We start from the raw sequence: 12,450 nt of genomic DNA on the forward strand, positions 1-12,450 counted from the left end.
ATAATATTTTTTAATTTATACCATATAATATAATTAACTTAGTTATCCACACATCGTGCAGGTCTTAAGTCTAGTATAATTTAAATAGCAAATAAGGCATTAATAAAGTAACAATTTATTATACGTTAAGTTTATATTTTACTACATGCAGTCATGCACGGACTACCATTGTAGCCAACTGCAAACTGGTATATAGATCTGAATTGCCTGATTATGACTGAATTCAAATGCATTATGAGCGAGGCGCAATCAAAAAATCGAGCATATATTTATCACTAAAACATAAATATTACCATAATTTGAATCAATTTAAAAGTAAACGTTGTATAGACCGAATACAAATTATAATTTTATCTAAATTTGTTATATTTATTGGTGTGTTTTATAATACTATGAAGATAAAATATATTTCTTATCCTTAAAGTTTGTTAAAAGTTTTAAGAATATCCCTAAGTTTTATTTTGTTTCAATTTTGTCTCAAAAATTTTCGATTTGCATCAAATATATCCCTGACGGCTAATTTTTCAAAAAATTTAAGACCAAATTTAAGGGACATCTAAGGGATGAGAGCCAGGTCCAAGAGAGAGAGCGACGGATGGGGAAACACCGCACAGGGAAGGTGGCGGGTTTCCACCAGGGTGGAGAAGGAGCCAAGAGTGTGGAATCGGGAGGAGTACGTACGCCTAGAGCGGGATTCGTTCAGTGTATTTGTGGACAGATTACCAGGTGATATTTCGAAACGAGAGTTATTTGAGCTTTTCTCTTGGACGGGGCGGATTAACGACATTTATCTTTCAAGGAAGATGAGGAATGGGGTTGTCTACCTTTTCGCATTCATAAGGTATACCACGAAGGGGAGAGCTCTGAAAGCGATTGCTGAGATGAATCACGTGCGACTAAGGGGATCGGAGATGTTTGTAAGGGAGGCCAAATATAGGAGAGACGATTCTAAGGGGCGGGAAGTTCCTGTTGGGGGGATGGGTGGGAGACAGGTCCAGCCTAAGCAGCATGAAGTCAATACTGGTGTGGAGGTGTGTGCAGGGGAATTCACGTCGGGTGACCACGGGGGACAGGGGGTTGGTCAGACGTCTATCGCCAACTCACCCCATACACTCATAGAGGGACCGAAGGTGGTAGCGACGAAGGGATTGGAGGTAGTTGCGTCCAAGAATAATTTGGATTGGCTGAGTAGGAGTGTTGTTGGGAGTGCCAGGAGAGCAATTGATTTTCGATCCTTGGCCGACTCTATCCGGAAGGTGTGGCCGCACGTTGTCCAAATCTGTGATGTGGGGAGGTATAAGGCTTTGCTGGTTTTTGATAGCACCCGAAGCGCGGAGGAAGCGTTGGAAAATTCTGGGGATGGGAGCCGGCAGCTTTTTCATCATGTATGCCGATGGCAAGAACACGAACGGTACGCCAGGAGAAGGGTGTGGCTTACGTGTTATGGTATTCCACTGTATGCTTGGACGGCAGATACCTTTTGTGCAATTGGGACACAGTGGGGTGAAGTGATTGAGGTTGATGCCGGAACATGCTCAGGCACGTCGTTCTGGGAAGGACGTGTGCTAGTGGATACTTGGAGGTTTGATCCTATCTCTGAAAGTCTCAGCCTCCTGGTAGGGTCGTGTGGCTTCGATGTGTATGTTACGGAGATGGGCAAGGCTGCGGATGGATCGTCAGGGGACATGGCGCTGGATGCTGTGGAGCGAAATAATAAAAACAATGCCGGTCTGCCTGACCGGTGCCAAACTCCGAGAACGGTGGAGGGGTGGGACATGACGGCTGAGTTGATAGTCGTACCGCATAGGCTGGAGGAGATGCAGGAGGGTAGAACGGGAATTCAGCCTGAGATCTTGAACGAATGGGGTAACGATTTTTTGAATTCGAACAATACAACGGCAACAAGTGCGGATTTTTCTCCTAGAAAGGATATGGCTGATCCTGGTGTAGTTACGGTATTAAATGATAGGGTGCAGAATGGGAATGGGATCACAGGTAAGGTGCAGGTAGGAGTGCAGGCTAATGGGTCGGGTAGGAAGAGAATTATGAGTGGGGCCCAAATGGGGTTACCTAAGCCAACGGTGGTAGGCTTGGAACCAAATGCACAAGGCCCATCTGTTGCCACTTTAGATGGGTTGGAAGTGGGTCTGAGTAATGGGCCTTCAAAGGAGCTGAATGAAGGCAATGGGCAGTGGAGCATTCGGTCGGGTCGGGTTGGAGGGAGTGGTCCATTGGAGAGCTGTTGGGTTGATAGTGAGAGGGATACGGGCAGTGACGGTGTGCTTGGTGTGGGAAGCATAAGGGAAACCTGTGCATCTCGGAGTTCCGCGAAGACGATGCCCCGGTGTGATGCGGGTGGCAGACCCTTCGTCGTGGAGGGTGTGGGCGTGCTGATGGGTCTGCCGACAGGGGACGCGCCGCCGGGGAGGGCTCGGTCTGCGGGTGATGGGGTTCGGTTGGGATCGCTGGACCTGGATCTGAGTACTTCGGGCAATGAGTCTCGAAGAGGGAAGACGGGGCTCGACCAGCCTGGGAGTCGGGACGCGTTAAGGGAGGTCGGATCTGGGGGGGGTTGGTGTAAGGGAACGGTGTTGCTAGATGATGGTTTGGTGATGCTGCCTTCTAGTGGAGGAACGGATTCGGGGTTGGTCGTTGTTGGCCTGGACGCAGGATGCCGGAAGCCTATGGCGTGCGGCGAGATGGTAAGGGATGGATTAAGCCTGGGAAACCCACGGGTGGAAATAATATTAAAGGGGGGTGGGGTAGGGAAGCATAGGCGTGGTCCGGAGGGAGAGGATTATGGGGAGGATAATGGCAGCGGGGGCTCAAAGGGGGTTGCAAGTTCAGCTTTGGGGGGTATAGGGGAACACTTGACAGTCTTGATGAATGACCCCGTTGAGATTGGGCGAGAGCCCGAACCGGAAATGACTGATAGTAGTAGAAGAGTAGCTGAAATGGAGGAAAACCGGGAAGCATGGAAGCTTGCTATGGAATCCGGAGCTGTGCAGTATGATGAGGAAGATGACATCATGGCAATACTTCAGGCACAGAACGAGGCACTTGCGGAGAAGAAAAGACTGGCTAGGCAGAAGGAGAAAGCACGATGGAGTAGACCGAAAACTCGGAGAAAGGTGTGTGTAAGTGCTTTAAAATGATTTTTAGTTCCTGGAATATTAGGGGGTTGGCGGGAGTTGGTAAATTGAGCATGCTAAAGAACTTTCGTAGGAAATTTAAGTTAAATATGCTACGCTTGATTGAGACAAAAAAAAAAGTTGTGACAACATTTGATGTAGTGTAATTGTGGGGTGCTGGTGCTGTTAAATGGGAATATGTTGGGTCGAGTGGTGCTTCTGGAGGCCTGTTACTGATGTGGGAGGAGACGGTATTTCAGATGAATACATGCTATAAAGGAAGTCGTTGGTTGTGTGTGGAGGGTGTGTTACTTCGAAATAATTTTTCCTGCGCTTTCTGCCTGGTTTATGGCCCGCATGAGAGGGGGGCCAAGCTTGCTACTTGGGAAGAATTGAGCTTCCTATTTGGGTTGTGTCAAGTCCCGTTTTGCTACCTGGGAGATTTCAATGAAATAACTCAAGTAGAGGATAGGAAGGGGGCTGATTCTTTGACGGTGTCTGCCACGGAGTTTAAAGCATGGATACAGGATATGGAGTTAGTGGACTTGGCAATCACTGACCGATTGTTCACCTGGTTCAGAGGGCAGTCCTGCAGTCGCATTGATAGGGTTCTGGTGAGTTTGGAGTAGTTAGAAGTGTTTCTGGAAACCAGGCTACGAGGTGGACCAAGAGGGTTATCTGACCACTGTCCGTTGATCTTGGAGGTCTCTCAGTTGAGAGGAGGGCCAAGACCGTTTCGGAGTCTAGATTCTTGGTTCACGCATGATGGGTTTCTGAGGATGGTAAAAGAGGAGTGGAGGGCTTTGGGTGACAGGCAGTTCATGGACAAATTGAAGAGTTTGACGGTTCCACTGAGCAGATGGCATAAGAAGAATTTTGGAGACATGGATAAAAGGATTACACAGTTTGAGGATGAAATAAAAAAAGTGGATGATTTGACAGGCTCTGGAGTGGCTGATGGGACTGTTGAAGCTAGGAGAAAGGCGCTTGTAAGTTGTTGTAAAAAATGGTACATACGACAGGAATTACATTGGAAGCAGATGTCAAGGTCTCGCCATGCGAAGGAGATGGATAAAAACACACGCTACTTTCACGCTCTAGCTTCATCGCGGAGAAGATCCAATCGGATTGATGCTCTAATGGTTAATGGGAGGCTGGTAAGGAATCAAGCAAGGATAAAGATTGCCATAAGAAATTTCTATAAGGACTTGTACCATCAGGAACCATCGCCGACTATTGGGTTTAGGGATGGGCTCGTAAAGCAAATTCTGGAGGAAGAGGCAACGGAGCTAGAGCGGATGCCAACACTTGCAGAAATTAAGGAGGCAGTATGGGACTGTGAGGCAACAAAGGCATCAGGAAGTGATGGATATAATATGAATTTTATAAAGAAGTGTTGGGGGGAATTAGGTGGTGAATTCACTGACGCGGTGACAGGGTTCTTCCAGTCTGGTAAACTACCTAGTGAGTCGAATGTCACTTGGGTGGCGCTGGCGCCAAAATTTACTGGCGCAAGAGAAATCAAGGATCTAAGGCCAATTAGTATGGTGGGTTGTGTTTATAAGGTGATATCTAAGGTTCTGGTTCGGAGAATGCGGAAGGTAATGCCGGGTCTTGTAGGGGAGACTCAAAGCGCATTCGTGAAGGGCAGGAAAATACATGATGGAGCGTTGATTGCCTGTGAGACTGTGCACTGGTTGAAATCACAGAAAAGGAGCTCCGTGATAATCAAGCTGGACTTCCAAAAGGCTTATGATAGAGTCAAGTGGGCCTTTGTGGATATTGTTTTGCAGAAGATGGGGTTTGGCCAGAGATGGAGGGGGTGGATCAGGGAATGCGTATGCTCTGCCTCTATGTCGGTTCTTATCAATGGATCACCGTCGAAGCCATTTAAAATGGAGAGGGGGTTGAGGCAAGGAGATCCCCTGTCACCATTCCTGTTTGTGTTAGTTGTGGATGTTCTGCATAGGATGATTGGCGAGGCAGTGAGGAACGGACGCATATCTCCGGTGTTGGTTGGGAAGGATAGCATTGAGTTGTCTCACTTGCAGTTTGCCAATGATACTATACTATTCTGCCCACCTGAGGAGGCGACCATTAGAAATTATCAGAGACTGCTGCGGTGTTTTGAACTGATGTCTGGCCTGAGCATAAATTTTGAGAAGTCCAACATTATCCCGGTCAACTGTGATAGCTTGTGGGTCCGTAGGATGTGTCTGTTACTGGGATGTACAGAGGCGTCTTTACCAATCAGATATCTAGGCATCCCCCTGGGTGCAAATCCGAGAAGGGTGAAGACATGGAAACCAGTAATTGATAAGGTTGAGGAGAAGCTGAGCTTGTGGAAAGCAAAGACTCTAAACAAGGCAGGCAAGCTGGTCCTAATTAAATCGGTGCTTAATAGCTTACCTATTTACTATCTCAGCTTATACAAGATGCCAAAGTCAGCGGCAGAGAAGCTGATTTCTTTACAACGGCAGTTCTTGTGGAGTACAGATGGGGGTAAGCAAGGGTTGCCTCTTGTAAAATGGGAAGTTATTATGGCTCCGAAGAAAGCAGGTGGACTGGGGGTCGGGGATGCAGTTATTCGAAATACAGCATTGCTGTTTAAGTGGTGGTGGAGGTTCTCAAGAGAAGACTGTCCCTTATGGAAGAAGGTGGTCTGCTCTTGTACCAATATGGATCCTGCGGTGATGTTGCGAGACCAGCCTGTGCCCACACGAGGAGGTCCCTGGAAGGATATCTGTCAGCTTCAAGTCTGGGAGCCGCGACTGAGAGAAAAGTTAATAAGCGGGTTGTCTATGGAGCTCGGGAACGATAGAATGATCCGATTCTGGGAGGATAGCTGGTTGCCTAATGGGGCGTTGAAAGATAAGTTTCCTAGGCTCTTCTCGGTTTCAACCCTCACCGAAGCCGTCATTGGGGATTGTGGGTTTTGGGATGGATTAGACTGGATTTGGAGTTTCCAGTGGAGGAGGGAGCTGTTTCAGTGGGAGCTGGATTTGGTAGGACAACTTCATGAGACATTGCAGTCAGTTAAGCCTACAAACGAAAGAGAGGACACGGTGACATGGAAATTTGATAACACAGGTACTTATTCAACGAGCTCCTTGACTCAGATGATGCAGGCGGAAGTTCTTCCGGCTGAAATTACAAGTTATAGCTTCACTCGTGCCATATGGAAAGGGCTCGTCCCTCCAAGAATTGAGTTATTGTCTTGGTTTGTGCTTATTGGGAGGGTGAATACGAAGGATCACCTGTGTAGACTACGTGTTCTTGATCAGAATGACAAGCAGTGTGTGCTATGTTCTAAGGCTGAGGAAACTGTATTCCATTTGTTTCTTGGTTGTGATATCACGTGGCAGGTGTGGTGTGCTTGGCTGCTTGCGTTTGGAAGGAGTTGGTGTCCCCCTGGTAATCTTAAGGACCACTTCGAAAGCTGGTTACACATGGCAATATGGAAGATCGAGAGAAAGCGGTGGTTCATTGGGTTCTTTGCTGTTGTCTGGACAATATGGCTAGAAAGGAATAGCAGACTGTTTCGAAATCAGGTATCCAGCTTGCGGGAAATTATAAACAAGTCATTTGCGTTTGCTGAGGAATGGATTATCAAAGATAACTAGGAGTTGTTTTGTAATTTATTTTTTAGGACTTTCAGCTCTTTTCTTTGCTCCACTCTGTTGTGTTGAGCTCCCTTTAATTCAAAAAAAAAAATTTAAGACCAAATTTAGCAACAGTTTCACAAAATCAGCCTTCAACACAAGTAAATTAGATAGTTGTCATGCATTATTGCTGGATTAATCCTAAACTTTCTAAAAATTTATATTTGATGCAAATCAAAAACTTCAGAGACAAAATTGAAGCAAAATAAAACTTATGAGTATTTTTAAAATTTTGGACAAATTTCATAAACAGAAAATATAATTTACCCTACTATTAAAGTAAATGCAAAAAAGTAATGGACTATTAGGCATAAAGTTAATTGTGATAATCTAAAACTATGAATTAGCAATAATATTTTTTTTTTCTATAGAAGAAACTATATAAGAGTAGCTTGACGTCTTTCAACTATAGTATAAATCGTTCATTGGTTTTTGAGTAAAAGATAAATAGGTCTCTGACCTTTTTAAATGTGGACATTTTCGTCCCTCAAGATTGAAAAATACATTTAAATCCTTCACTTTATAAAACGCGTGACAATTATACCCCTCTATCGAGTTGAGCCTCAAAACGGCAATGGAGAATACTGACCTGGAGAGGTGGAGTCTGAGCTATCCGTTTTGGCTGATGATGTGGATGGAGAACAAATTCTTAATGGACAAATTGGTCCTTATGCCCCAAAACGACGTTGTTACCATCATTGAGCCCTATTTGATCGAAATGCATGGTCAAACCCATGGTCGTTGATGGTGCGATCATCCATGACGAGTGAAGGGGGTTCTTCATGCACAAGACCTGGAGGGGGATCTTCATGCGCCGTGCCAGGAGGATGTGATTGAGATGGGATTGCGCTAAAGTGCTTCTGCGGCGTATATGCCATTCTTTACAAGTCTAGAACAGCAACTAACCCTAATAGAATGTTTCTCAGTTGTCCATTCTTCAAGGTAAGTTACTATTTGTCAATAGTTGGATGAGACTGTAATGTGTCTAATTAAGTGATTCTCCAAAAATTTACTCCAGGTTAAAGAATGTTACTGTCGGTACTTTTTCTGGCTTGATGAACACCTGAAAAAAAATTAGCACCATAGAGTCTCAAGCATTGGGTGCTGTGGATGATGCTGAGGGAATAGACGCTGAAGATCAACTGTTTTAAAGTCAGGAATTGGAAAAAAAAATGGAAGAGTTGGAAAGGAAACTATTATGTATTGAAAAGAAAAAGCCCAGGAGTTTGTGACATATTACTGTGATTAGTGTAGTTGTTGTTATTGTTGATGTATATTTCTTAAAGGGCTGAATATGATTTGATCTAAATGGTGATGTTGTAATGAAAATTGTCACTGCTGGCTGTTTAATGAGAAATCTATTTTGGATTGAATCCAATTTTCTATCAAGTTTGAACAACTAAGAAATATTACAAGTCAAGTATTATATAAGGTAGTAATCCTACATAGATTATAACCAAAATAGAAACAACATTATATTTGGCTTAATCCCAAACATTACATAACAGCATAAGTTTGCCACAAAATAACAAAACGTCTGGTTGACATGTAAACAAGTTTTTCAAACTATGTTAACTAGAAAGCATTGTTTAATTCATGCTAATGACTAGGACAAAAAACAGAATTCCATGCAGTTGTGTTCAGTTCTTCTGATTGTTGGATCCAGGAGTTAGGATGAATTTGAAAATTCTTGTGGTCCCACTGTTAGCTGCTTTCAAGGTCTCCTTTGATGGTCCCCCACTAGTATTGGTGCTTTGAGTTTGTGCTGTATTTGGGAGTGGATTTGGTGGTGGATTTGATGGTGGATTTACACTTGTTGGGGGCCTGACAATAGTCCAGCAAGGTAACCAAATGGACAAATTAGTCCCTAAGAAAGAAGTATAATGACACCATAACCACTGACGAATTTTAAAAGGTAAAAAATTATCCTTATGCATAAATTGTGCTTACTTACCTCTAGTTGAGGGGCTGATTGTGAAAGGGAAAGCAACACCAAAGCTTATGTATTATCAATAGTCTTCTTAGCTTTTTTCCTTTTTGGTTTTCAGTTTGGGTTGCTTGGTGCTCCTTTACAAGTCTTGTAGTTATGTCCTTTCTCGTTGCACTTGCTATATGTAACTTGAAAGCTTCTCTTCAGCTTGTCCCCCTAAATATGAGCCTCAGCAGTGTCCTTGTTGCGACAGTGCACCTTTGGCCTCCCAATAGGTCGCTTGATGGGTGGTGGAGTAGGCCTGAACTAGTCTCCTTCAGTCCAGAATTTCTCACTAGGAACTGGTTTTATGCAATGTGCATATGTCTTATGAATGGATTTCATACTCAGCCAAAGATGCATATAATCCTGTGGTTGGTCATGCCTCTTTCTGATTGCAGCAATAGCATGAATGCATGGCATGCCTGAATCCAAAACAATTCACATATTAAATAGCATTACATCAGAACATACGAAAAGAAAATCTTTCTAATTAAATAGCATTACCAGTCAATTGCCATATGTTGCATGAACATGTGTATTTGATCAGATCCACATCCACTTTGGTCTTCTTTCTGCTAACTTCAAATCTTTTCTTTCGTTGTCTCCCACCCACTCAGCAATCCACCTGTTGCTAAGTTTTATCCGCCTCTGTAACCTTTTCTCTTAGACTGGTGCAAGCTTTCCAGTATGGTGCTCTAACAGCCTAATGTGCTTGGTAGTAAAGACAGTAGGGAGTAATTTAATATGCTAGCCCAAAACATACTAGCCTAATCTACCCAAAAATAAACAGTTTAGAAGTATGACCTTTTGCTGGTCAGACATAAAGTTCCAACCAAATTGACTGGCAACACCCAGATCCTCTTGAAGCGGTGTGAGGAACCATTTCCACGATTTCTTGGTCTCAGATCTGGCAACCTCGTACGCCACTACACAGAATTGGTTATTCGCATCCTGTGCCGCTGCTGAAAGTAGTTGGTCTCCGTGGTATGTCTTAAGAAAAGCTCCATCTAGATGGATGAAAGGCTTACATCCAACCTTAAATCCTTGCTTACAGCCCTCGAAGCATATAACACAGGGAGGGATTGAGGGATAGGTTTCACATCAACTCTTGTTGTCGACCCGGGATTACTCTTAATTATCTCCATGCCATATAACGGCGTCGTTTTGGGGCATAAGGACTAATTTGTTCATTAAGAATTTGTTCCCCATCCACATCATCAGTCAAAACGGACAGCTCAGACTCCACCCCTCCAGGTCAATGTTCTCCGTTGTCGTTTTGAGGCCCAACTCGACGGAGAGGTATAATTGTCACGCGTTTTATAAGGTGAGGAATTTAAATGTATTTTTCAATCTTGAGGGACGAAAATATCCACGTTTAAAAAGATTAGCCACCTATTTGTTTTTTACTTTTGATTTTTAATTTTTGAAACAATCTAGCACACTTATTTTCCATAAATTATTTTATAAAAAATGCAATTGTAAAAACAAATGAATAATCAACTTATTTCATGTGTCTCTAATTATTGTGAGAATAGTTATTAAATATGAATTGAATAATAAAGACATTTAAAATTATTAAAAAGAGATTTTAATTGGAAAGATTACCTTGTTAATTATTATGAAAACTGATACAACAATTAACATTGAGGTTGAAAGAAAATATATATTTGGTTTCACAATAAAATTACATCTATACTAACATGCTGACATGGCAAATTTTTAAAAAAATCTATATGTAATTAGTTGAATATAGAATGATTTTAGTATCAACTTTTATATAGATAAAATTGATAGATAGATAGATAGATGCAGATGGAATAAGTTTTTTAGGTGCTAAATGACTTTTTAACATCTTTTAATCCTAACTATCCATATATGGCTATAATTTGCAGTCTGGATTTGTGTCTCTCGCATTCATATAAGACTACTACTCTTGCTAAATAAATCTCCTATATATGTATATAATCTGGACCACATAACCATATATAGATAGTCAAGATTAAGAATTGTTAAAAAGACCATATGACCAATTAAGAATTCATGCAACTTTAATCTTGACCATTGATGTAAAAGATATAACCCAAATTTATTTCTCTCATAAAAGCACTCCTCTCACTTGGACCTCTCCCTATATAGCGTGAGTTAGCTTAGTAGAATACCAATAGTCACTAAGTGCCACCAGAAGGAAAATTTTCCATCCTAGCAAGATCAACAGCCGCAGCTATTATAAAAATGTTTCATGTTATTTTCAAAACCTTTAACTCCATAGCAGAAATGTTATGAGGTTCTCTAACCTTATTCAGCATTTTGCATCTGATCATGCTCGATAAATTCTAGAGCATCGTCCTTGGATACAACATTAACACGGCTAACCCGGCTTTTATGCGTTACTCCGTAGATCTTGTCAGCAACTTTCACAAGCTCTGGGCGGAATGTTGTTGTGATAAATTGTGTGGTTGAAAAGTCTGCCAGACGGCAGATCATATCTACGGAAGTTAAGGATCCCAAGACAACAATATAAAATGGAATCTTGATATCAGTCAATAAGGCAAGCATAATAATTGTTAAATTTAAATATCACCAAAAGCCCATATCTGAATCTAAACATTTCCCAAGTGCCTCCTCCAAAGCACATTGATTGCAAGCATGGATAAATTTGAACTTTATATTATATATCTTCAATAAAAAAAAAATTATATTTTGAAACAAAAATGTAATTTACGAAGTAATAAGGCCTCACCAATGACCAATGCAACAAGACCAAGGCTAAAATAGACTTCTCCAAATGAAAGATGAAGCACTGCCCTTTGAAATTCACTTGAAATTGTATTTCTCATGTAAACCTGCATTTCCCTCTACTAGAAGCACTTAATGCAAGAACTTAACCTGTATCTTGGTGCTTAGGTACTCAGCAATACTTAAGAGAGAAAACAAACATGAAGGTATTTCCCTGGCCTTTTGAGATGAACCTTAAATGAAAGAAGGGAACATGATAAATATGTTGGAATAATAAAAATTGTTTGAACTATTTTGGATATCAAGAAAAATGTATTGTGTCATTTGATTGATGAATCTCACCTAGTAGGATAAGTCTTTTTAGCTGTCAAAGAACCATGCAAGTAACAGCTTTAGTATTTAGAGGAGATGGTCACAAGATGACTATTATATTATTTACGGTGAGCTCTGGCTGCGAATCTAACGGAGAAGCTCAAGAGGAAGGTGGAGGTGGTCCCACCTAAGAAACCAGACAACAAGGAGAACAATGGTGGTGTTGGTGGCGGTGATGGCAAGAAGAACAAGGGAGGCGGTGGTGGTGGTGGTAATAATAATAATGAAGAAATGGTGATGATGGAGCAGAATATAGAATGGAGTATATGGCAGCTCCACATGTTCTATTTCCATCTGCATATGGATATGGATATGCTCCTGTTATGCATCCACATCATCATGGCGGTTACAGCTATATGCCTGTATATACGTACCCGGAGCAGTTTCACTTGCATGCACCACCACCACCACCTCAGATCTTCAGTGATGAGAACCCACATGCTTGCTCTCTCATGTGATCATCCTCATCGTCATCATGGTTATCATCATGCTCTTTAGGGATACCCAATAGAGACACTCTATTTTCCTTTTTCATGGAAGCTTTTTTTGTTTTTTTTTTTTTTTTTAATGCTTGTGA

The 12,450-nt window shown here is 42.1% G+C and overlaps 1 long non-coding RNA gene across 1 annotated transcript; it reads right to left on the bottom strand.

Moving 5' to 3' along the window:
* Positions 8,425 to 9,182, bottom strand: LOC110268176. Its single transcript, XR_002356276.1, has 2 exons — positions 8,748 to 9,182; positions 8,425 to 8,617 (listed from the first exon to the last, which is right to left on the bottom strand). It is a non-coding gene; the product is annotated as an uncharacterized LOC110268176 (long non-coding RNA).

This window comes from Arachis ipaensis, chromosome B10 (assembly GCF_000816755.2).
Source record: "Arachis ipaensis cultivar K30076 chromosome B10, Araip1.1, whole genome shotgun sequence".
Classification (NCBI taxonomy): Eukaryota; Viridiplantae; Streptophyta; class Magnoliopsida; order Fabales; family Fabaceae; genus Arachis; species Arachis ipaensis.